The sequence below is a fragment of the Cyanistes caeruleus genome, chromosome 11 (assembly GCF_971803275.1).
Source record: "Cyanistes caeruleus chromosome 11, bCyaCae1.hap1.1, whole genome shotgun sequence".
Classification (NCBI taxonomy): Eukaryota; Metazoa; Chordata; class Aves; order Passeriformes; family Paridae; genus Cyanistes; species Cyanistes caeruleus.
The window spans coordinates 6,135,548-6,158,795 of NC_141711.1; the positions used below are offsets into that span (position 1 = coordinate 6,135,548).

At 43.7% G+C, this 23,248-nt stretch overlaps 1 protein-coding gene and 1 long non-coding RNA gene across 48 annotated transcripts in view; one reads left to right on the forward strand and one right to left on the reverse strand.

Annotated features, from left to right (window-relative positions):
- Positions 1–23,248, forward strand: part of MAGI1 (membrane associated guanylate kinase, WW and PDZ domain containing 1) — a 323,880-nt gene that overhangs the window by 61,029 nt on the left and 239,603 nt on the right. The gene's annotated exons all lie outside the window — the stretch shown is intronic.
- On the reverse strand, positions 669–19,856 carry LOC147650959 (uncharacterized). The gene is made up of 2 exons (XR_015274770.1): positions 19,537–19,856; positions 669–5,375 (listed from the first exon to the last, which is right to left on the reverse strand). It is a non-coding gene; the product is annotated as an uncharacterized LOC147650959 (long non-coding RNA).

A 23,248-nucleotide genomic window follows, 5' to 3' on the forward strand; every position in this document is an offset into this window, starting at 1 on the left:
GACTGTATATTTACTGCTCCTCTCTTCCTGCCCTCAGTGTTTGTGGGGCTCTGCATGTCCCAGCTCTCCCCATGGATGTGGGATTTGGGCTCTGTCCCCACTGCAGCCAGGGCTCTGGGCACTGCCCTGTGCTCTGCACATGGGAAATGCTGCTGGAGCCCAGCTCTGCTCCCATAAACACAGGGCAGCAGGGTTCCCCTTAACAGGACTATTGGCAGTGACAGAAAGCCTTCCTTTCCATTTTTTAGGGGTTTTTGTGGTTGTGTCCCTGAGCAGTGAGTCAGACCCTTCCAGGGGTTTCAGCTGCCTGCCTCTCCCCATTTCCAGGCAGAGTGATGCTGTGTGGCAGAGGAAGCAGGGCTGGGGCAGCAGGGTGCTGCAGAGAGCCTCCAGCACTGGGTATCTGCTGCAGTCTCTCCATCAGCTCCCACAAACAGATCTGCACCCTGTCTTTGAGACAGCACTTTTCTTGACCAATGGATTCAAAGGTCTGTCTGCCTCTGCTTTATTATTGCTATTTATTGCCTCAGTGTTTGTTTGGCTGAAGGTTTTTGTGTTCAATACCAGCCCTGCTGCCCATTGCTGGGAAATTTAGAACCTGTGAGTGATTTCAAAGGCCATCTGACTCCAAAGCTTCCAGCAGGATTTATGTTTCTGCTGGTGCAGAGTTACAGTGTCATAAGCTTTTTATTTGTTCTTATTATATCATGGGCATCTGCAGACTGTTGAGTCCAGTTTTCTTCAGCTGTTTATGTGCAAATACGTCTCTGATCTTGTGAAAGGAGGTCATTCATTATTTCCACTGACTGCTGCTCCAAGGAAAAGCCCCCCCTCCCATAAGTCATTAAAAGAAAATTGAATTAGTTGTGCCAAAACTGATGGCTACAAAATACATATGACTCCACTGTTCATGTGAAGGCTGAAAAAAGCTCTGTTATTTGCAGTATCCTCCTGATTCAGTGTCTGATCAGGTTTTATTCTGGTAAATCTGGCTTGCTGTCTGCATTTTCACTGGCAGTGGAACCTGGGGTGTGCTGCCAGGGCTGCAATGGGATCCCTGAGAGGCTTAATTTTGTTTCAAATTATTGTAAACAATCATTTATTAAACTCTCACTCTGTTTCCTGCCTGGCCAAAACAGTAGCAAGTTTCCTTCCAAGATTACTTCTAAAATTTTGACTTTTGGTGGAATCCAAAGGTTGCAGTGTGCAGGACTTGGGGTCCGGTCCTTTTGCTTGCAAATGACTTAGGAATTCTGAGTCAGGGCCTACAATTTAAACCTGCATCTTTCTGTTTTCATAGCAAGTATGTTTATTAACATGTGTGATTTGAACAGCTACTAAATGTAACAGAATAACTAGATTTAGTTTTTGTAAGTGCTTTTCTGGAGCTCTTAATTTTTTACTTTGATACTTTTTTTTTTATTTCCTGTAAAAGGATGTTTTGCTGACTGACAGGATATGTAACCCATCAGGGGAAGAGAGAGACATTTTCTAGGTGCTGGTCAGGTGTCTGTGTGGGAGTATGTGGTGGGTGCTGGGTCACTGAGATGAAGCAGTGTAGTCATGACATGAGCAGCCCTGACCCTTTATTTCTGCTTAAAGCTTTAGTACGTTCTGTCTAAGGATACGATGCATCCAAATAAAGTGCATTTCTGTGCTGCTAATAAAAGGTCTGTAACAGAGTTCAGGTCACTGAGTGATAAAAATCCACTTTTACTCCTGCCCCAAGTTTTAGCCGTGTCTTTCAAATGTCATCTGGAGGTGTTGTCATTATCTGTGTCTGCTTGTTGTGCCTTGGACAGGCAACAGAGATTTGTGTGGGAAAGCAAGGTTACCAGGTCATAAAGAGACAGCTATATTACAAGGTAATATAGCTGAATGACTCTTTTAGCTTTTGCTAATGCTTCTGCAGAAAAGATGGATATAACTCCTGAGTCCTGGGCTGACAGCCCTGTTGGAGCGTGTGCCACACTGGCAGTGTGATCTGTCTTCCCAGCATTTCATCTAGTATGTGTTTGCTTACCCAAATATTGCTTTGTTATTTTTATAGCTGTCACTTGCAGTTCAGCTCAGAATAGCAAATGTCAGAAAAGGGTTACAAACAGCACCAGCATTTTTGGTGGTGTATTTGTTTGATGGCTTTTCCATGTAACTGTTCAAAAGGGGAAGTATGGAACAGTGGAATGATTTTGTGAGGGCAGTCAAAAATTTCTGGTTTTTTTCCATCCTAGGCATCCCTAGCAGGTAGCAAAGATGTCAAGTCTCGTCCTGCAGAGCTCCATTTTTGTCTCTCAATGTATATTTTTACCCTTCTTTGATCCCTTTCTGTACAAGGATTTCCAGCATGGCAGGGATGGAGGGGAGCCTCTGCTGCTCCAGCTGCTCTCGAGGCACAGTCACAACTAGCTCAGATATCCTGAGGCACCAGTCCAAGCAGCTCTCCAGTGTGTCCCTAAGGCAGCATTCCTGGAAATCTCTCTTCTGCATCTTTCGCCAAATGTTTCAGATGGGACTTCTTTGAAAAATGATTTATATTATCCTTGTCAAGAAAGGTAGTTGCTTCAAAATGTGCATGTCTCCTGTAGTCATCTTGCTCCCTGAGAAAGTTCTCTTGAAAATGAGCCCTGCTGTGCTCCACTGCTAGAATGATGTCATCTGGAATGTTATCTGTGAATTTTGGACATGTTCTTGTTGTTGGAAAGAGAACTGGTGTTGATTCAGATATACTGCTGGCTTTTCTAGTAGGCAGATTGAAAAGAAGTGCTGTGATATCAGTTGATGCTCTGTGCTCTGCTGTGAGTAGTTGTGCAGTAATGATTTGTAGCATGTAACTGCACATCTTGGCATGGATGCAGAGGTGTAATGCTAATTCTTGAACACACTGAGATAGTTCTTTTGAAAGCAGTATTATTTCAGTTTTCTGGCAGGCACTGGGAGATAAGGGGATCTTGCATATTTTTCTTGAAGTCAGTGGACTGTTGGCGTGGCATTTGGAAGTGTTTGAGGCTGGGGAGAATTTTTTTAAAATCTTCAGGAATCCTTCAGTTGTGGTGAGGAGTGGCTGGGGAAACAGGGTGGTCTGGTGGGAGAGAAACTCCAGGCACTGGCATCCAAGGTGGTCGTAGCAGGTTGTCCCTGTGAAAGGATGATAGTGGTAGCAGCTGATTTCTTTGAGCTTTGCTTGGGAAATGGCTATTTCCCTAAAAACTAGGCCTACAAAGAGCAAATTCTGTTTTCATTGTTGCCATTGCTATGAAAGTTGTTTTGTTGCTGTTACTCCATTTCTGGGCTCATCCAAAAGAGCTATCCAAAAGCAAAAGTTTCCAGCTTGGTTGTGTGATTTGTACACCCAGAGGTGCCATCCCAAGATCAGGAGCTGGGGTGGTCGTGAGATGGTCTTTGGGGCTGTTGGGAAGGACTCTGGGGAACCTGAGACTAATTTCAGCCCTTTTGGTATGATTTCTTATGATTTCTTTTTTTACTTCCTTCTTTCCCCACAGTGTAATTTGGCTATTAGTACTTCTGGAAGTTTAATAAAAAAAAAAAAAATGGACTATTTAACTTTGCTTTCCCTGTAATTGCTAGCCCATATCTCATTCCATTATCCTTTCATCTTCTTTTCAGACTGGGTGATAGTTGCTTAGTGATTACATTTAATGGTGTGAGAGCCTTTTAGTTTGAATACCCTGCTTTTCCTTCCCTCTTGCTTATAGAGATGTTTACATTTTTAGCCAGAGCTATGATTTGTCTCCTATGTAATTGCATGGAAAGCAACAGTTCACATTCCTAGACAGGCATCCTGAATTTATTTTGATACCATTCTAATGCCTTTCCCATGCTCAGTTCACTCTGTAGTCTCTTGATTAGTTCAACTAACTGTTCCCCTTGCCATAGATTTATTTCTTTGCAGTGCACTGCATATTTTAGCCTGTCTAGTGAGGTCTGTAGGGCTTTTGGAAATTCACAGTAAGCAGGTTAAGGTGCAGGAAACTGTGGTAAAGGAAGTATTTCACCAGGTTATGTAGCTGGAGTGTGTGGAGTGACTGGGATGCTCTCCCTGCCCAGGTGCAGCTTGGAGGGCTTTGCCAGGGCAGGTGCCTCGTGGTGCTGGAGCAGAGCAAGTGCTGGCTAAAGCTCTTTGGTGTTGGCTAACGGGCCATGCTTGGACACTGTGGAGGTGTCATTTAAAAATTATCCACTTCATCAGTGTTACTGGTGAAAATTATCAGGATGGAGCTCATCCAGGGAGAGGGGCTGATCTTCCATCTCATCTGTGTGGCTGCTGAGGAGAGAGCGGCCCTGAGCATCCTGACTGTGCCAGCACATCTCTGGCTGCGGGCAGGGAGAGAGCTCAGCACTGCTCCGAGAGCTTGGACTCATCCTTGAGCTGCTCCACCTGTGAGATGGGAAAAGGGGATGGTGTCAACACACAAGGCACAAAGCAACTCCCCCAGGATGAGGGCTGCAGCGTTGTTTTTTCAAGAAAAGCATGCTGTGCAACACCAGGCAAGCGAGAGGCTGGAGCATTGCAAGCCCTGGAAGTGTTCAGTCCCCTCTATCTCTTAAGGCTTTTATGTGTCTGTGTATCTCCTGTTCTGGCACCAAGAAATTTGGAAACTTCAGGAAGAATGTCCAGTCTTAGTCTTTGATGTAGCAGCATCGCTGACTCATCATCACTTAAGCCTTTGTTAGGGAGTGAGGAATTTTTGCTTTTTGTTAAAGAGCCAGGAGCTGTCTGTTTTCATCACTGAGTTTGCAATCCTAGCAGTTGGAATGAAGCAAAATTCAAAGCTTTGGAGAAGTGTCTGGGGGTGTGTGGAATGAGTAATGATCCAATATGAGGCCTCAGCAGGGTGAAAAATGTGAAACTAGCATCTCTTCTACTGTTGTTTTTTTTTTTAAGATAAATTCACTAGCAATGAGAAGTATCTTAAATGTTGCTGCTGTTGCTGATAGAAACAGGCCATTAAATTGCTACAGTCAACATTCCTTTGGGTCCTGGTCATAAGCCAAGCTGCCAACTATTTGTAAATTTACTGACAGTTAGTGAGCAGAATACAATATTTAAACTGTCAGAAAACTAATATTCGCTCATTTCAGGGAAACATAGCTCTGTTTCTCTTGGGTTCTGCCTTTTCATAGTGTTTGGTTAGTGCTGTTATTTTCTGCTTCTCTGAACTCCAAGACTGACCCAGGAAAAAGCAGTGAGGAGATGAAGAAGAGGCTGCCTGTGCACCCTGTTCCTATCATCTTTAACAATATCCCAGTCCTTTTTGGCAGAGATGCTCCAGATTACAGCCAAATTCCTGGGCTCCCAGGGCCAGGGTTCGCAGTCTTGCCACGGCTTGCAGAGGATGATGTTCCATCTGAGTGAGCTGTAAATATGAAGACAGACATTCACAAGTGCTAACTATAAATGCGTGGTAGTTTCCTGGGGTGTGCTCTCAGAGATAGTGGAAAGCAGCTTGAGAGAGCCTAGAAAATACTTTGAACTTATTTATCATACTACTAAAATGTTGTGGGAAAAATGGCAGAATCATTTGTTTGCTGCTTGTTGTTGAAATGCAGGCCTGGTATGAATTACCCATGCAAAGAGAGCTCTGTTGTGAGCCAGCATTGCTCAGAGAAATCTGCTTTTCTTTACTTTACAGCAGCATTATGGGTTTACCCTCTTGTGGACCTTCATCTGAAATAGGTTTTTTGTGTAACTACCTATGTGGACATTGATAAAATATGAATCCAGGTGGGTTTTCCTTGGCCCTGCTGAGCAGTAACTCTCCTGTTCCATCAGAAGAATGAGGAGCTGAGCTGTTTGCAGGGGTGGACCTCTCACAGCGTGGCAATCCGTGCCTTGCTAAGGGACAGTGTGTTTTTTGCCTCTGAGAAGCAATAATTTCACTGGGCACTGTCGGTGTGGCCTTGATAAAACCAGGAGGATGAGTTTGAATGGACTGCTCTGGTGATTAGACTACAGGCAGCAGCAAAATAAGACATTTACTTATTTTTTGCTGTTGTTTAATTTAGAGAAGTGTTTGTTTCAGACCTGAGGAAAGCCCCCTGCTCCATGTCAGGATTGTGCTAAGCCTGAAATGTTTGGACCAAGAGGGGAAAGGACCCAACAGCTGCTGAGGTTTCACCAGCACTGCTGGACACCTGGGCTCGAGCTCTCCATTTCAGCTGGGTGCTGCAGAGCTGGATCCTTTCCCCTTGCAGGCCAGAGGAGCAAGCATGCCTCTCTCTACCCTGCTGGTTTTGTCAGAATTCTTCCCCTGAAAATAAGGAGCTTTCCTCCTCAAAAGCAGCTTCTCCCCTGAGCAGTCCTGGCTTAGGTGAATCATTGTGTTCATAGGAGAAATGTGTTGTAACTCGCTCGCATTCCCCACTGTGGGTGCTCCTGGAGCACAGGAAAGCCGTGCTCTGAATTTCCACCATCACCTCTCAAGTTTGGCCCAGCCAAAAGGTATAGGAAATTGGTAGGTGTTGTGTGATGTGCAGTATCCTCGAGCTACAGCTGACATTACCTGGGCATGGAGAGGCCACTTGTGTGTGCTGCTGCTGCTCAAGTGCAAATAAATCCGATATTCATCACCGTGTGCTGTCAGTGTGTTAGAAATTAAGCCCAGAGCCTGCTGTACCAATGAGTGTTTTACCAATCATTATAGCATTAGTCAATATTATGGGCTGCAGCCTGGTGGTAATAAATACATGGTGTTCCTGCTAGAGCAAATGGCTTTTCCAGGGAGAGGTGTATTTAATGAAGAATGAACAGCACAAGCTCTAAAAGGAGCAAGATCAGTGAATTTTACAAAATGGTTGTAAATGGCACAAAGCAAGGTGGAATGGGCTGTGATGTCCCCAAGGGTGCCCTGGAGTGAGCTGGGTTGGGCACCTCCACTCTTTGGAGGGTGCACTGAAATTAAAAACAAGAAGGCAAGCAACTGGTTGCTGGCACTGCTTGCAGGGCTGGGAGTCAGGAGCCAGCCTGGGGGAAGCCTCATCACTGGGAGAGATGCTGAGCCAGGAATTTCACCTCCCACCTGCACTGGGGCAGGGATAATGGGGTGGGCTCCCAGCCACAGCCAGGGGATGGGTGTTCAGTAATAGGGTTAGAAAGGAGGGAGCTGCAAAGGCTGTTGTTCTTCCCTTCCTCCCTCCCTCTGGCTGGAACTGCACAGCTTGACTTTTGGTTTCTGCTCCCTTTATTTCAAAAGGGCAGTTTTGATGTGTGCTCAGCCTGCCAGATGGTGGTGTGAAAAAAAATTGCCTGAAAGCACGAGGGAGGAGGGAGAAGCATGTCCCTGCCTGGGACCTGGGGAAACCTGACTTCTGAAATTGCTGTCAGCTGCTGGAGAAACAGAGGGTGTAGTCTATGGAAATTGAGATATTCATTAGCAACACATCTCCATCCTGCTACAGGTGGTGAGGCTTTGATATATGGGCTTTATATCTAATTTTTTTCTCTTCTTATTAGCCCTGTGCAAGAAGTGTCACGTTAGAAGTGACTGCCATTTAGTTCCAGGACTGTTGTGCTCTGTGTGTGTGAGCGGGTTTTTCTTCCCCTGTGCAAATATCCTTCTTGTCCACAGAGGGACACGTTTGCCTTTTTTTTCCCCCTAATAGTAAAGGTGGTATAAAAGCAGTGGCATTAGTTGAGATGCAGAAGGTGTTTTCATCCACTGGGTGGGGAAGGAAGGACAAGATGTGGTGAATCTTTTCTGGCTCCATATCCATATTGCTGAAGAGCCCTGGAGTGGGACATCCAGGGCTGCTGTAGCACAATGGTGCTGAAACCATTTAGAAAAAGTTGCATGATCAAAATGCCAGGAAAGAGGAGAAATGAAGCCCTGAGTCCATTTGTCTGAAAGAGAATGTGATTAAAGATTTGACTGAAGTAACAAAGCTGTTGGATTTAAAATTAACTTAATGTAGTGTTTGTTTCCTGAAGAAAAGTTGATGTGTTATCTCCCTAACAAATAGCTCATGCTGCTGAAGTGAAGCATGACACTTTCTACAAATCAGACTGTTTGACTTTTATGAATGACAGTGTCACCTATCACTGTGTCAGCAGGATTAAGGGATGATTTTTCAAATGGTTCAAAAGCATCTATTTTTCACTGTGTTTTCCCTATAATGAGTATTCCACCTTAGACTTTGTGTCACCACTGCTTAGAAATAAATACAATAAATAGTAATATATGTTATGTACGCTATTGTCTGTAGTGTGTATATATATCTAGTATATCTCTCTATAAACACTATATATAATGTATTTACATTTAAAATAACGTAGCTCTAGTAAACACCAAATAGAAAGATTGTTTATGCAGGTACCAGACATCATGGTTACTTTTTTAATTCGTGTCTATTAGCTACAAGTCAAAACTCAACTGAGTAACCTTGAGATCTTAATGCAAAGGTGTGCAAAGGTACAATTACACCATCTGTGTCAGAAATGGCTCTTTTCCTTCTGGACCTCATCATTCCTACAGTGAGACACTTAAGGTCTAAGGCTTAATAATGATTCTGGATCACATCTGTCTTTCACAAATGTAGTTCTAAAAATATTTATTATTCCCTCTAGGAAAGAACTTTCAAGTCAAGGTTCAGAAGATCCTCTGTTACTGCACTATGCATATGTTTAATTTATAAAATCTTCTTTAGTTAAGGTGGTTTATCAGCTCTGGGTCAGGGGCACTGCTGGATGATGAAGCTTGACCTGTGTAACTCAAACCACTGGATCCCACTGAGCAATGAATTCCCACTGGCATTCAGCTGCAGCACTGACCCCCCAGGCTCTGAGCAGAGCACTGGGAATGTGGCTGTCCTTCTCACCCAGCTGAGCTTCACAGCTTGTTTTTTATCCTAAGAGGATTTATTTTATTTTTTCATTTTGAGATCTGGCTGCAAAGCTTGTGTTTTCTGAGTCTGCTCTGGAAGATCACAGGAGCACTTTGATAGGCGAAGCATCGCTGCTCTTGTGTAAAACAGCAGCACGAGAAGGAGGGGGCACACAGCCTGGGCTGCCACCTTGCATTGATCAGCTTCCCTGGGTGACCTTGTAGGACTTGCACACAGGGACTGTAAGAAGAGGTTTCACTGTTAAAAAAGCAGTGTCAGGTAGGGGAATTTCCAGCTGACGTGAGATTGCACATCCCAGCGCATCAGCTCAGCGCACTGATTCACCCCTTATGGAAAATGGCAATTGTGATACCTCTGTCATAAAGTTGAGCTTGAGCCTTGCTGTGAATCTCATGAAGTGGCAGGCACAAGACTTCATCATCATCACCTTGGGGAAGGGAGGGAAAGGCAGCCCATTTCTCAGCAGGGATGAGGTGAGGTTTCCGAAGCATCAGTGCTGTGTGTGGTGATGCCTTTTTAACTGTGGAGTTGAAAGGATGATGCAACTTTCAAGTGGTGTGCCAAAAAAGGCAAAGTGTGCCAAGAGAGATGACCGTTGGCAATGTATAAAGAGAAGAAGGTTGATACTTTATTTTTTTTTTATCCAGCTGAGGAGCTGGTCTGGGAGGGGTTGCAGCAAGTTCTGAGCAGCTCCTGGCAAACCCAAATGGATGAGCTTCAGTTCAGTTAGAGCAGAGGAAGAGATTATCCATATCCTTTATATAGAGGTGCTCCAAATTTCTGAAGGAAAACACTGATTTTTATCTTTTTTATTCCCCTGTGGCCATCTGTGCTGCCTTAAGTACATTTACAATCCCCTTTAATTAAAGGGTGGCTGTCAGCCTTTCTCAAGTTTTCTATTATCATGAGCAGCAGAGTAATGGGTACCTGGAGAGAACACCAAATACCTTTGGGTGCTAAATCAGCTTTGCAATCTGCAGTTTAGCTGAAACATTTTAATACCACCCAGGTATTGCAGGGATAGTATATTCCAGCTATTCTAGAGGCTTTGCACATCTTGTTTCCACCATGTCCTGTTCCTTGTCTACCCTCATCCCATTTCAAATACTAAGTTTGGAGCTACTGTAAAGGTCAGTGTCAAAATCTTAGGATTTTAATAGTTTTTAACCATGGTGACCACACAGAAAGGTATAAAAAAACCTGCCTGCAGGAAACTTCTTGGTCGGTAATTTTTTACTACGTGCATAAAAAAGAAGTTCACTTTTTGTAGTTTAAAACTCTGAAGGTTTTGGTTTTGTTAAAAGCATTGCTTTGAACCGAGCGTTGATGACGGTGGCATCACTCAGGAGAAAGTGTTTCATGTTTTTCAAGTGTGTGCGTGTGGTTTTGTACGTGCCTGGCTGCCTGCCTGGTGTTGCAAACTATAACAGTGCTGCTTCATGGTGTAAAAAAAAAATAAAAGGCTTAGAGGTCTTGTCACTGAGCTCTTTGTTTGCATAGGGGAAACATCTGTCTGAGATTGAATGTGCTGTTCGTAACACTGCTGTTAGAGAGCTGTAAATCCTTCCCACTTCTTCTCCAGGGATTTGGTCATTGTGTTTTTCCTCTCCTCCTAATCAAACTGCTGTGGTTGAGTGTTGTAATTAGTATGTATTAATTTATTGATTGTCACTGGTTGTAGTAATACTTGATAATGTGACAAGATTTTATTAGTTCTATAATAAAATGTTTAAATATTGTCACTTTAAATAACATTAAAACAGAGCTTTCATATGTTGTTTTTGATCATCAGTTCGTTATGATCGACTAATTGCACTTGTTTGAATTGACACCGTTCATTCCTGCAAACACAAGCTGTTTAAAGATTTAATTCTCATTTTTTAACGTGTTCTTAGGCAATTGGAGGAGGGGAGGGGAAGGATCTTGGGCAGAGTTGTATGCACTAGGTGTGTGTGAAATGAAAAAAAATTGTGTTTTCTGCTACTTACTCCATTGGTTTGGACACAAAATGAAGCATGCATTTCCTCCTCCCAAACTGACAGCATGCTTTTTAAAACACAAAGTTATCATCTCACTTTGTTTGTTACCTCACCAGCTCCTCCAGCCTGGCAATTTTCATGGATTGCAGTTCAATTTAAATTCCTGGTCCAAGTGTCAGATAAAACAGCTCTTCACATCAGTAACTATTACCTGGAACATGCACGTGGGTGTTTTTGGAGGATGGATTGGCGTGCTGGGTGTTGCTCCTTTAGCATTTTTGTCTGCTCCACACCAGCTTGTTTCAATAAAGTGTGAAATTCTCCTCACCACAGAACTCCTGCAAGCCCCAGAAGGGAGCTGGTGTGGGAAGTGGGCTCAGGAGCACCAAACCCTTTCTCAGCTGTTGGAGCCTGCATTTGGAAGGGAAAGGACTGTCCGTTTGGGCAGGGAAGGGAGTTTGGGTGCCCACTGTTCATCTCTGGGGGTGTTTTGGCCTCTCTCATCTTCTCTGGAAGACTGAACAATGTTTTTGTCTGTGGGCAATGCTGAGGGTGCCAGAAGTCACTTGTTATTCTTGTGACAGTAGCTTGGGACACTTCTGAGCAGTAGCCAAGATAGCAGATCTCCTCCCAGGGGTGAAGAGGTCCAAGGGCCACTGGTGGCAGAGATGCTGCAGTGCATGTCAGGCCTGGCTGGGACTGTGTGTGCATTTCTGCAGGCTTCTAGGGTAAAACACCTTGCAGAACTCAACCTGAGACGAGGAGGTAGGTGGAAAGGAAGAAAGGGCAGGAGGCACCGCTAATTCTTTGCTTTTTGTTGGCCCTCTGCATGTCCCAAAATGTTTGAACTCAAAGGCAAGGTGAGTTTGCGTTGGGGAACAACTCCAGATGTAGAAGGAAGAGTTGGTGGCCTTGTCTGGGAGCCTTCAGGGAAGAAGGGGACAAGATAAAAGGAGTGTTTTCTACTCTGACCTGAATATTTGTCAAGTGTAAAATCCTCACAGCTCGAAGCTGAGTGTTTTGGTTCTATCTGCAAGGTGTTCTCCAAACGTGTTAGTGTCTCTCCCTGGAGGCATCTGTGCCCAAACGCTGCTCTCTTGGAGAGTGCTGCCAGTCTTTAAACAGAGCACTTGCCATGGGCTGCTGTTTAATAAAGTGGCCTGGGACGTACAAGTAGTGAATGTTCCTTCTGAATAAGCACATTTTCCCTGCCTCTTCTAGGAGCACGCTTAATGCCGCTATAAAATGCGTAAACCTAATAAATGTCACCTCTGTGGATGGATTTGGTGCTTGCTGTTTTTTTCCCTGATTGTGTGCTGGCCCCTCCCGCGCTCTTGTTCCATAAATCAGGGAGTAATGAGTTGTGTTACTGTCAGGGGTATCATCTTGCAGTTTGGCAGTGGCTGTGGTCTAACAAATGGTCCCAGTGTGGCAGAGCCCATTTGAAGAGAGCAGAAGGTAGGCTTGTACAGAAGTTTTGCCAGCAACATCCATCAGTAATTTCATCTCTCTCTTATGTCTTTATTATTTTTTCTGGTGTTATGTTTGCTTTGTGTTTTCAGGAGACAGATTGCTTTGATTTCTAGGGAGAAATAAAACCCACCAAAGTTTGGTCAGAAAGCTTTCACAAATCACTGGGAACTCTGAAGTGTGTTGGTCAGCCCTCTGGGCTGTGTCTAATTGCTGTCTCCTTGCTACCACGGGAAATTTACAGTGATTACTACGTTCTTTAAAATAATGACACTTTTGCCAGACAATTTTGCCTGTAGATAGCAAAATGTTCTCTATTTACAGCTGTAGTGTTACAGCTGCTCTTTGCTCAGACTGGGAGGGATGATTTAACTTCAGATGTAAAGTGTGGTGGCATTGGGGAAGTTCAAGGCCAAGGCTTCCTACATTTTTGCATGTTTTCCTTCTACATATACAGATTTTAATTTCTTTAGAGCAGCAACAATAGCAGTGACTCTTTGGTATAAGAAGGGAAGTGAAATGAGTTTTGAAGTGTGAGCGGTATTGAGGAAAGGCAGAGATAAGGAAGGGAAACTTAAATGAACTGTAACATCACACATTTGGAAATATGATAAGGACTACAGTTTATCAGAGACTACCTTTCTCTGGAATTAAGCAAGCAATCCAACATAAAAGCAATTATTTCTGTACCCAAGAGTTTGACCATCTCATTTTTCATTTTCATAGGATCTTCCAAGTAATCACGCCTAATGACATATCTGCAAACCCAGGGCAGTACATTGCTGCAAAACTCTGAATCCAAACTTTAATTATAAGAAGAATACTTCCTTCCTTTGGAGGGAATATTTTTCTGCCTTCAGGAAATGAAAAGGAAATTATTTCACTTTTGTATACAGGAATTCAAATGTCAGTTTTCTGATGTAATGGGAAAGATTTCAGGTGGGATTTACTGTTTCTGGCTCAAGGCTCTGCTGTGGAAAATGGTGCCTTTGCCTGTTAGACCCCTCCTGGCCATGAATCTGAAGTTCTTCATTGTATGGAAGCTGTCTTACTCATAAGGAGATGGTTTGTGCTCTGGGGGTAGGAATTAAGCTTTTAGTTGTGCTTTGCCCTGTCTTATTTATCAATTGTAGTATGAGGCACAAAGTTAAAACAAACACAAGCTCTTTGCTGGGAATCAAAACATGAGCCAGTGCCTGGGATTTTCTGTCTGTGTTTATGAATGGTGAGATTCATACATGTATTTCAGCAATCACTATTGCCTTAACAAGTACCACGAGCACAGCAACATCTGTGTGACACCGGTGTGTGAAAAGCCAGGGTGTGGATGCAAGGTAAGGCTTGCCCGTGAGTTCAGCCTAGGATTTAGTGGCCTGTTAGTAGATGCAGTTTTATTACCAGATATTTTTTTTTTTCCTAAGGATTAAGTGGCATTTGGAGCATGTCAATTTAGTCAGCTGATGCTTTTGTTAATCATGTGCTTTACTGAGGCAGTGTGGTCTGAAAGGGGGACAGAACTGGCACTTATGTGTAGAAAACATGGGGGCATTGACAATGTGAAATATATGTAAACAAACAAAAACAACAACAAAATCCCTACTCCTTTTTTTTGTACACACAACATCTGTAAGTTCAGGGTTACTGCAATAAGCAAGAGATTAAAGCCAGTAGGAGCTTGGAAGGGATTTGGTTTGTGTTTGCAGTTGGCTCGTGTCTTGACTCCCTACACTAGGGAGTGGAGCATGGAGCCAGCTGGACAGGAGTTAAAGCCAAGCTCTGGGTTGGGACTGTGTGCTTTGAAACCCCAGCCCAAAGGATGTGAGGGCTTACTCAGTGAGAGGGTGTGCAGGATGGGAAAGCCCTGAGACACTGCTTGGGACCGTGCTGCAGAACATGTGGCAAAAATAGAGCTTTCCCTGTGGAGAAATGGGCACTTCAGCCCTGCTCCTGCCCAGTGGCCCATCAAGGAATCCTGGAGACTTGTTTGGGTGCTGTGGATGCCGAGTTTTACAGAAGTATGTGGAGTTCCCAGCCAAGTTTATGAAAGTCAGAAAGATCTTTTGTGTTCTGGTAGCTGACAGTCAACCCATATTGCCAGTATATAACTTAATTGCCAGCATATGGGCCATTTGTCTGACCACAAAAACTTTTATTCACATGCTTTAAATTTTTAAAGGCTTGTTATCAGCAGAAATATCACACAGCATGAAGGGGAGTCTTCTTTTGCAGCCACTTAGCTGTGTGGCACAGTGACAGAGTGGCAGGGCTGTGCCACCACCACTTTGGCTGTGAGCTGGAGTGTTTGGGGTGGGGGGCACACGCTGGGGGGCTCCCCTGGGTGAGTAATCAGTAAGTGACTATTAGCTATGTTTGTCTGTGAGGAGAGGAGGAGCTGGGCACAGCTCTGTAATCCTTTGCACATCTCTGTCACAGACCCTGGTGTTGTGTGGCTGCGGGTGGGGTCACGGAGTGCACTCAAGCATTCAGATCGCTTATTAACAGTGGCATGTGGCATTCTTGCAGGTAGTAAATTATTGTGGCTGTTAGACAAAATGTCATTTTGTCATCTCTTACCAGCTTCATTTGTGTACAGAAGTGCCACCATGGTGTGGTACCTTCTGGTCTCATCTATTCATAGTGTTCTCCTGTTGTTCGTGCGAGTCTTCTGGAGGAGAGGCTTCTGAATATTTTGTAAGACTATGGAAATGTGACTGTGAAAGCACTTGAAAGCACTTATTATTTCTCTCCAAATGATTAGATTTCAAATTAACAATGTCCTTAACAGCAAAAACATGTACTGTCTTGAATTATGAACGAGGTGAAACGCATCACACCATCAGCATTAGGTAACTAAAGACAAACTCTTGTTCTTTTATACAAAGCACTTGAAGTTCATAACTTTGTCAATCAAAACCATTATATTTTCAAGTCTGCTGTTTGTTTAATAGCTGTCTGTACTGCAAAAGAAATGTTTTCTGCTTGAGCTACTAAGGTGTTGCCCCTGGGGAAGTATAAAGAAAGATCTTGGTGCTTCATTAGCTGCAATGTGAAAGATTCCTCTTTTGCACATTTGAGGTACAAAACTGCAAGAGACCTGTGGGTCATTTCTTCAGACCCCTACATGCCAGGAGGGATCATGTCTTATATAATACTTTCAGGGAACTTAATGACATAATTTTCTTTTTCTGGCCTCGAATGGTCTGAATCTCACTGGCTTGGTGGTTAAATGCCTTCACAAGGAGCTTTATCCTGTGCCATTGTGGGCAGGTGGGCACAGCAGCATCCAAAGCACCTGATGGCTCCCAGGGAGTGGCAGTAGAGTGATTTCTCAGGAACCTGCCAGAGATTGCCTCCTGCTTTGCATCTTATCTTTCCAGCAAACGTATTTTTATCTATATCCAGCCCAAACCTTCCCTGTCCTGTGTCAGAGGGTTGGTGTGGGATGCAGGGGAGCTTTGCTGGCAGTGGTCTTGGGGCAGATATGTGCTCATGCATTTCTTGGGAACATCTGCTAGTCTGGCCTCAGCCTTGATTTGTCTTGGCATGGCATTACCTATTTAGCACTATACAAAAATAGAACATTTCTTCCTGTTCTCTACAGGCTGTCACTTTTTAATTGCTATAGAGGCAGCACTTCAAAGAGTTTCAGTAATTCTTTTTTTCCCCTTAAATACAAAATTTTTCTCACTTGAAATATCATTAGTGAATCAAAGAAGCCTTTATCATTTCCTTGGGATAACAGCTAAAAGCTGGTGGTTGCCGTGTTGCAGTGACCAGTTTCTCGGATTATTGTGTAATTAATCATCTTATTGAAGGAGAGAAAACTGAAATGGAAGTTAAATAATAACTAACTTCTTTGCATCATTCTCAAAATCCATCAAGGCCTTTTCAGAGCCTATTGACTCTTTTCCAGGTTATGAATTTGTCTCTCCCCAGCAGTCTCAGCAGTTTCCAGATGAGTTGCTCTCCTGTAGGTTGGTGCCTAAGACAGGGCATTGGTCCCTATGGTAAATGTCACCATAAAGTATTATAAAACATCTTCTGAAGGGATCTTGGGAATTGAAGTCTTTTGTTACCAGAGAGGATCACTTTGCTTCAACCTGCCTCAGTATTTATTTATTTAATGTGCCCATTAAAAGACCTTCTGAAAGAGACATCCTCCCAGCTCTGTCAGGTCACTTACTTCCATGCTTTTTGGAGATGAGAAGCAATAGCCAGAATCTGGAACTTGGGGAAATTTGGGCTTGCTATACTTAAATTTTTTCTCTCTGCATGCTTTTCCCTTAATTATCTTGGGTGTGTTTCCTTGTGATTCTGGTTGCTAATTAACATGGTAAAGATTATTCCTGTGAGTACAGTCAGGGTTTTGGTTTTTTTTAAGTTTTATCTGCTGATATCTGTGCACAGACTGCCTGAAAGATTGAATCATTTAATTAAAGAAAGAACAAACAAGAGGATTAATGTAATCTATGGGACAGGGACAGGAGACTGGAAAGGGTTGGGTGAGAGCTACAGAGGGCCCACTCAAATGCCTGGTGAAAAGCACTCATGGTTCACTGCCTGCAGAAATTGGTAAATAGAAATCCTTTAATACTTCTGGCAAATAGCGAATGGCAAAATCTTGGTGTCAAATATGAACGGTCTCATTTACATTTAAATAGTTTAGGCTTCCTTGTGTGGGTCACACATAGGATAAAACAGTGCTCTATTATTGTAAATATTACTTGTAGTGAAAGTAAATATCATTGTCACCAGTGTTAATCTGCTGCACTCAGGAGTCTGTTTCCAAATATTGATTTCTGGTAAATGACCTTTATCACTGTCACAAGATTTTATTTGTAAAATGTTTTGTGTCAAAGCCTGGGAACGTTCATTGGTGGCCTGGTTACATTTGTTAATAGCCATCAACATCAATTTTCCCAGTGACTAACAGACCTGTGAAGGATAGAGCATCCTCTCTCTCAAAAAATTTTGGGCTGTGATGATTTGGGGGCCAGTAGCAATCACCAAGATGAAGAGGGATCAGCAGATCCCAAAGCTACAGGATGACCACTTCCAGGAACATCAGCTTTGTGTAATTTTTGAAGCCCCAGTGTGGATTTGAGGTTGGCACAGATGTTTAAGGAACCATTCTGGCCTGCAGAGCTGGATGCTGGTCCTCATTTCCCAGCTTGGATTCAAAGCTGGGAACTGACTGATTCCCACCTACCAAGGGATTTTCTGTTTTTAAAATTATTGCAGTTTATCAGGTCTGACTGGGAAATAGCTTGCTCATCTACATAATTAAGCTATAAATAGCGGAGTAAATGAATTTGCTTTTCAACTTTACAGTGAGGTTGTTATTTCTTCTTAAGTTCAGAAGACTTATTCCCCAGTATGTGAGTGATTTTCCCAAACCCTTGTCTTTGCCAAAATTATAGTTATTTATCCTGGGGGTCTACAGAGTCAGGTGCTATTTGGGAGCAGTTAAACAATGACTGAGTTATGGGAGCCTGTGAGTGACAAGTGGAGTTAGGAAAACCTCTCCCATTTTTGTGTCCTTCTGTATAAACAATGAAACTGGAAGGTAGAGACAGGACAGACAGGGTTTTTGTTGTCATTTTCACTGCCTCTGAAATAAAAATGAGATTACTGAGGTCACCAGTTGGCCATAAGTCAGTGAGTTTGTGCTGGAGGCAGTTATGCCCCTTGGCCAATGTTACTGATAAACCAGATAATAGCTTCTACCATTGAAGTTTGCACTTAATTTATTGCAGAGAAAGTCGTGCTGACTGTTCCTGTGGATGTTTTTTCCTATTGGGATATGCTCTGACTTTGGGCCAGGAGGCTGGCATGGACCCTGGAGGAACAGCCCCTGTAGCAGCTGCTGGGTGCCACGCTGCAGCGAGCCAGGAGCAGCTGATAGAGGGGATTGGGTTACCAGGCTGAAAACTTTGTTTGCTGCCTGTTGGGAAGTGCTTATCCAAGAAGAGATGAGAAACTCATGCCTAGATTTTTAGATGAAAATCAGCCATGCACAACAAGAAACAGCTTCAAGTGGCTTGAAACTCAGTCTCTTGTGATGCCAGAGCAGCAGATGGCCTGTTGTCACTGCCGATGAAAATTATGTTAATTAATATATTACAAAACTGACTCCGGTTGAACATTTGTTTCTTATGAGCATGTGATTATCAGCTTTTCTGGAAGATAAATTTTAGGAATATTTCAACTGATATATGCCTCTGAAATAGCTTTCTGGAGGTCTAATGAGCTGTTTGTTTCGGGTGCTGTAATGCTAAATGGATATCAGTCATTCTGCTGGTGTTAAAGAACTTGGAGATCGTGGAAAGCAGAGTAAGAAAGCCTAGAAAATACTTTGAGAGTGTGCACTCTCACCTGCTGCTCACCTGGGTGCCCCAGAGATGGCCACACCGTGGCCCGGTCTTGAACAGCAGCTATTTTCCATATTTACAGCAGTGATTTTATGGAGGGATGGATTGAGTGAAGACCTGGAATCTTTGCTATTTGTGGGCCAGGACCTTTCATGCACCTTTTTTTGCTCTGAAGGGAAGCTCTAGAAATCCAGGATGCTTTCAGGGGACTCTGCCCACCATGAAGATTTTCTTGCCTTTATTAAACACTAGGCTTGAGGATGGATGTTTCCTTTGGTAAATTTCCCAAGTCAGGGCCAGCCCATGTTTTTACAATTAAAAATTGACTTCTACATGGCCCAGTACAATCAAGATTTAATTTCTGTTCTTCTAAATTACTGGAAAGTCTTTTGAAAAGTCTTACATGCTGCCACTGGAGGACCTTTGTACACAGCCTGGGAAGCTTTGCATTCCTTGCCTGTAGAAGCTGCTGGCTCAGGCTGAAGGATGGTTTTGACAATAGCAGGCACAGATGCTTCAGAAGGTGTAAATCCTCCCCAGTCGGCAGATGCAGATAATCTGTCCCCTACTGTTAGCCACATCCTGATCTCTAACAGATAAAGACTGACTTAATCCCCAAAGCATGAGCTTTAATATCCTTTACAAAAGCCTCCCCCTAATTCTCAAGGCCCTGGTATGGTTTTCTCCCCCCTGGAGTGGCTGCTGGGTGGCTGAGAGCTGCTCAGGGCTGTCTGAAAGGCACAGGGGTGTTTGCTGGAAGGGCTGGACACTGCCCTGGGCCTGCTACCAGCTTCCTCTCTGCAATTTGCAGAAGCTGCTGACTTATATTTATTGTTTATTAATTGTTTAAAACTTACCATTATCCTCTCTTTGACTTGCTCTCTTTTATTTTCTTATGAAAGAAGTTGGGTTTTGGTGATGCAGCCCTTGCTCCAGCGTCTTCAGTGTGACACAGCCCCATTCCTTCACTTCTGCAGGAAAATGGGGAGATGGGAGCCAGGAGAAGGCACTGGGCATTGCTTTGTTTTGTGGCCAAGCCAGCCCTGTCTGGAGCCCTTTCCCATCCCACAAGTCTGGGATTTGCCTTCCTGCAGGTGGGCTCTGGCTGGTGTGGGCAGCAGGCCCTGGAGGGAGGCGGCTGGGTGGGATCAGCAGCCTCTGTGGGTGTGCAGGCCCCAGTGCAGCAGGTGAAACCCAGCCTGGCACTGGGGCCGGTGTGAAGGACGATTTTGCTGCCACAATGGTGCTGTTAGTCCAGGATAGCATCTTGGATGAGTTCTGAGAAAAGCCAGCCTTGGTCTGTGCTGAGAGCTCCGTGCCCTTTCTAAGCACGTGTCCCTGTTCTGTCTCTGCAGAAATCTGAGCAAAAATGGCTTTTCCCCTCAGTGAAACCACGTGTGATGCTGTTCCATCCCAGTGTCTGTTCTCTGGGAGGCAGCAATGACCTGGACCATCTCCATGTGCCTGACTCTGTGTAAGCACAAGGCTGACCCTTCCCTGCTGTACCCAACACTTGTGAAGCATTTGAGATCCTGTATGGAAATTACAGCAGAATATTCTGGTTGTATTTCCCTAGTCACTGTAAAAGCACAGTGTGAGCGCTTGTTTTGGAAGAATCTGGAGGGAGTAAGGAGCTTGTGTTGAAGGTTGAGGGGTTTTGATTTTTTTTTTTTCTTTTTAGGGAAACATGTTTGTTTTAAGTAAATTGCAAAGGACTCTGAACACTCGTGAGAGCAGCTTTTAATTGCTTTGTAGCAAGTGTTATTTTTCTTCACAATCTCACAATTAACCTACTCCCTGTGGCTTCCCAGTGTAAGTTCTGCTGTTGGTACAAATTGATTTTGCCTCTGCCTTTTGTGTTGGGAGGAGAGGGGAAATTAATTCCCAGTGCCCTTGGCTCACTGGAAATCTTTTCCTGCCAGGGTCTCTGAATCAAAATGGTGTTCTGGGATTATTTAAGGGCTGAGGATCTTTGTATTGTCCTGAATGCCATTTCATTCCCTTCCACCACCCCTCCAGTCTTTATTCTTCCCTAGAATTTAAATTGCAGCTCATATTAGCGATGAGCAGGATTATGCAGGTGTGAGTGACTCAGTGATAAACCTTGTGTTTCAGTGGCTTGTTAAATTTGCAGAGGGAGTGAGAAAAAATCCTCTGTCGTTTTGAGCTGATCATGTGAATTCCTGAACTAAACCAGCAATTCATTATATTTCAAGGAAAATTTGAACAGGGTTTCACTTGCCTAATTTGAAATTGTCTTTGAATTAGTCTGTGACAGTATTTATATGAGAACTCTTAAGAGTTTTATTTTGCTGTCAGTGCCTAATCAGTGCATAATGGCAGATTGAGTTAGTGAAGAGGTAGCAAATGTGTGTAGTTTGCACAGCTTCCAGGGCCATAAATAGACTCTGGCACACATTTATTTTCAAACCTTGATCTGAGCAGCAAATAAGGATGTGTGTAAGCAGTCTCACCAATTCCTGCAGTGCATGGCTCTGGCAGTGGTGGGGAAGGACAGTGAAATCCCAACAGAGAGCAGAGTGCAAGTGTGTCAGCGTGTGTCTGTGCACATGCTGCTGGGCGTCTGAAGTTTTGGCACTTTTGTTTTAAAGCAGGGAGGTGTGGGAAAATAGTGACATTTAGACACTGCTGGCAAGTGCTGTCTGAACTGGCCAGGCCTGTGTCTGTGCTTTGTGCAGACAAGGAATGGTCGCTGGAGTCATTGTTTCCTGCGCAGGGTGAATCAGACAGACCTCACTGGTGGGGAAACAGCGCACAGGCACAGCCTGTGAGCGTGTTCTGAGAGCCTCCCTGCTCTGAGTGTGCTCTGCACGTGTCTTCAGCCACATCCAGAGCCAGCAGATCTCACTGGAGAGAGGAAAACACATCTTACGGTCTGAGAGTGTGCAGGAGAATAAGAAATGATCAGCAGAGGATGTCAGAAATCAGCCAGGAAAGATTTCTGAGAACGTGCCCTCGAGCGCTGAGAGCAGCTCCCACTGCCAAGAGGCTGCTGGTGACGAGTAAAAAGACAGACTGTGGGTGGAGGTTTGGAGCAATGCTCAAATCAGTGAATCAAAGATTTGTAGCCACAACCAACTATTAGTAACAGATGGTTTGATCCTGGAACTGGAGGTCAAAACCAAGAGGCCAGGTGATGTGTGTGTTTGTCTTGTCTTGCTCAGTCATCTGGGGGAGTGTCACATAAAACATCCAGCCTGCTCCTTGGTCTCATGCTGAGGGCTGTGACAGCCCATGTTCCCCTTGGAGGAGGACAGAGGGGTTCTCAATGACCCTGACAAGACCGTGCACAATGACATGGCCATCACTGCCATGCCACACAGTGCTGCTCCTTTCTGTGGATGGTGGGTATCTTTCAGCAGTCCTTTAAATGCCTCTGGTCATGGTCTGTCTCACCTTAGGATAGGGTTTAATGTATGTCTGTTTCTTTAGTTGCTGTTAGTGTGCTTTACTCTATAGTTTTTGACCCCTTCACTTGAAAATATGATCTCAGGTCTGTGCTTTCATTGCTTTGCCCTCTTGTGTAAGTGATGAAAAAGATGTGCTGAGGAGATCAGCCACACTCATCCCTTGTACTTCTGGTGCTAGCAGGGTTTTTAGCAGCAGAAAAAGAAGTGATCTCATTCTGTTGCAGAGATTTGTAGACAGAATTGCCTTTATCATCTTTCTCTCTCTATGTGGCTGTTGTTCTTCCCTTCACTGTCTTTTCTCAAATACATCTTGACATAGAACATGTCCATACAGGGATCTTCAGGAAAGCTGAATTAAATTAAGTAGAGGTGTGAATTTAAAAAGGATTATTTAAACCTCATTAAACCTCTGTGTTTGCACACTTTTCAAAATCAAAGTTGCTTTAATTTGATTTCAGTTCACTCCACTTCCTAAGTGGAGTAATCTCAATTTAATTAAGGCAAATTAATTGAGTAAATGTCCAAAGAGAGATTTAATGTCAGGTAGAAAAGGAGCATTCAAGGAAAATGAGTAAAAGGGAAGCTGAGCTTATTCAAAAGTAATAAAAGCAGAAATTCTTTCCAGTCTGAGATGTTGCAAGAATTAGATGTGATCTGTGGCAAATGCTGTAATTGTTATCTTGTAAAGGATACTATCAACAAGTGAGAGCCATTTCTTTTGGCTCATATGAGCAAACTCTCATCACTCCTTCAGTTCTGGGCACCAGCCCAATATTGTGAAAGGAGAAAGCTACGTGTATTGAATGTCTTCTCTTTTTACTTTATGCATTCCTTTAGGAACCAAGAGTAGATTTAGACCAAATAATAACCTGTTTGTTTTTATTTTACCTCCCTGTCTCCTCCATCTGTTTCTTGTACAATATTTTTCTAGCGCTTTTTTCTTGAGGAGAAAAGAGACTGGGAGGAAGAGGGGTGAAAACACATCCCTTCTTTCATGTGAAGGTGCTTATCTCCACCTGTGCAGGAGGTGCTTGGCCAAATCAAATCTCATTTCTGTCTTATTTCCAAAGAAATTCAGGTCAGGTTCCTGTCCATCAGTTCTGCAGAGGGTTCAACAGCAGCAGTGGTGAGAAAAGGG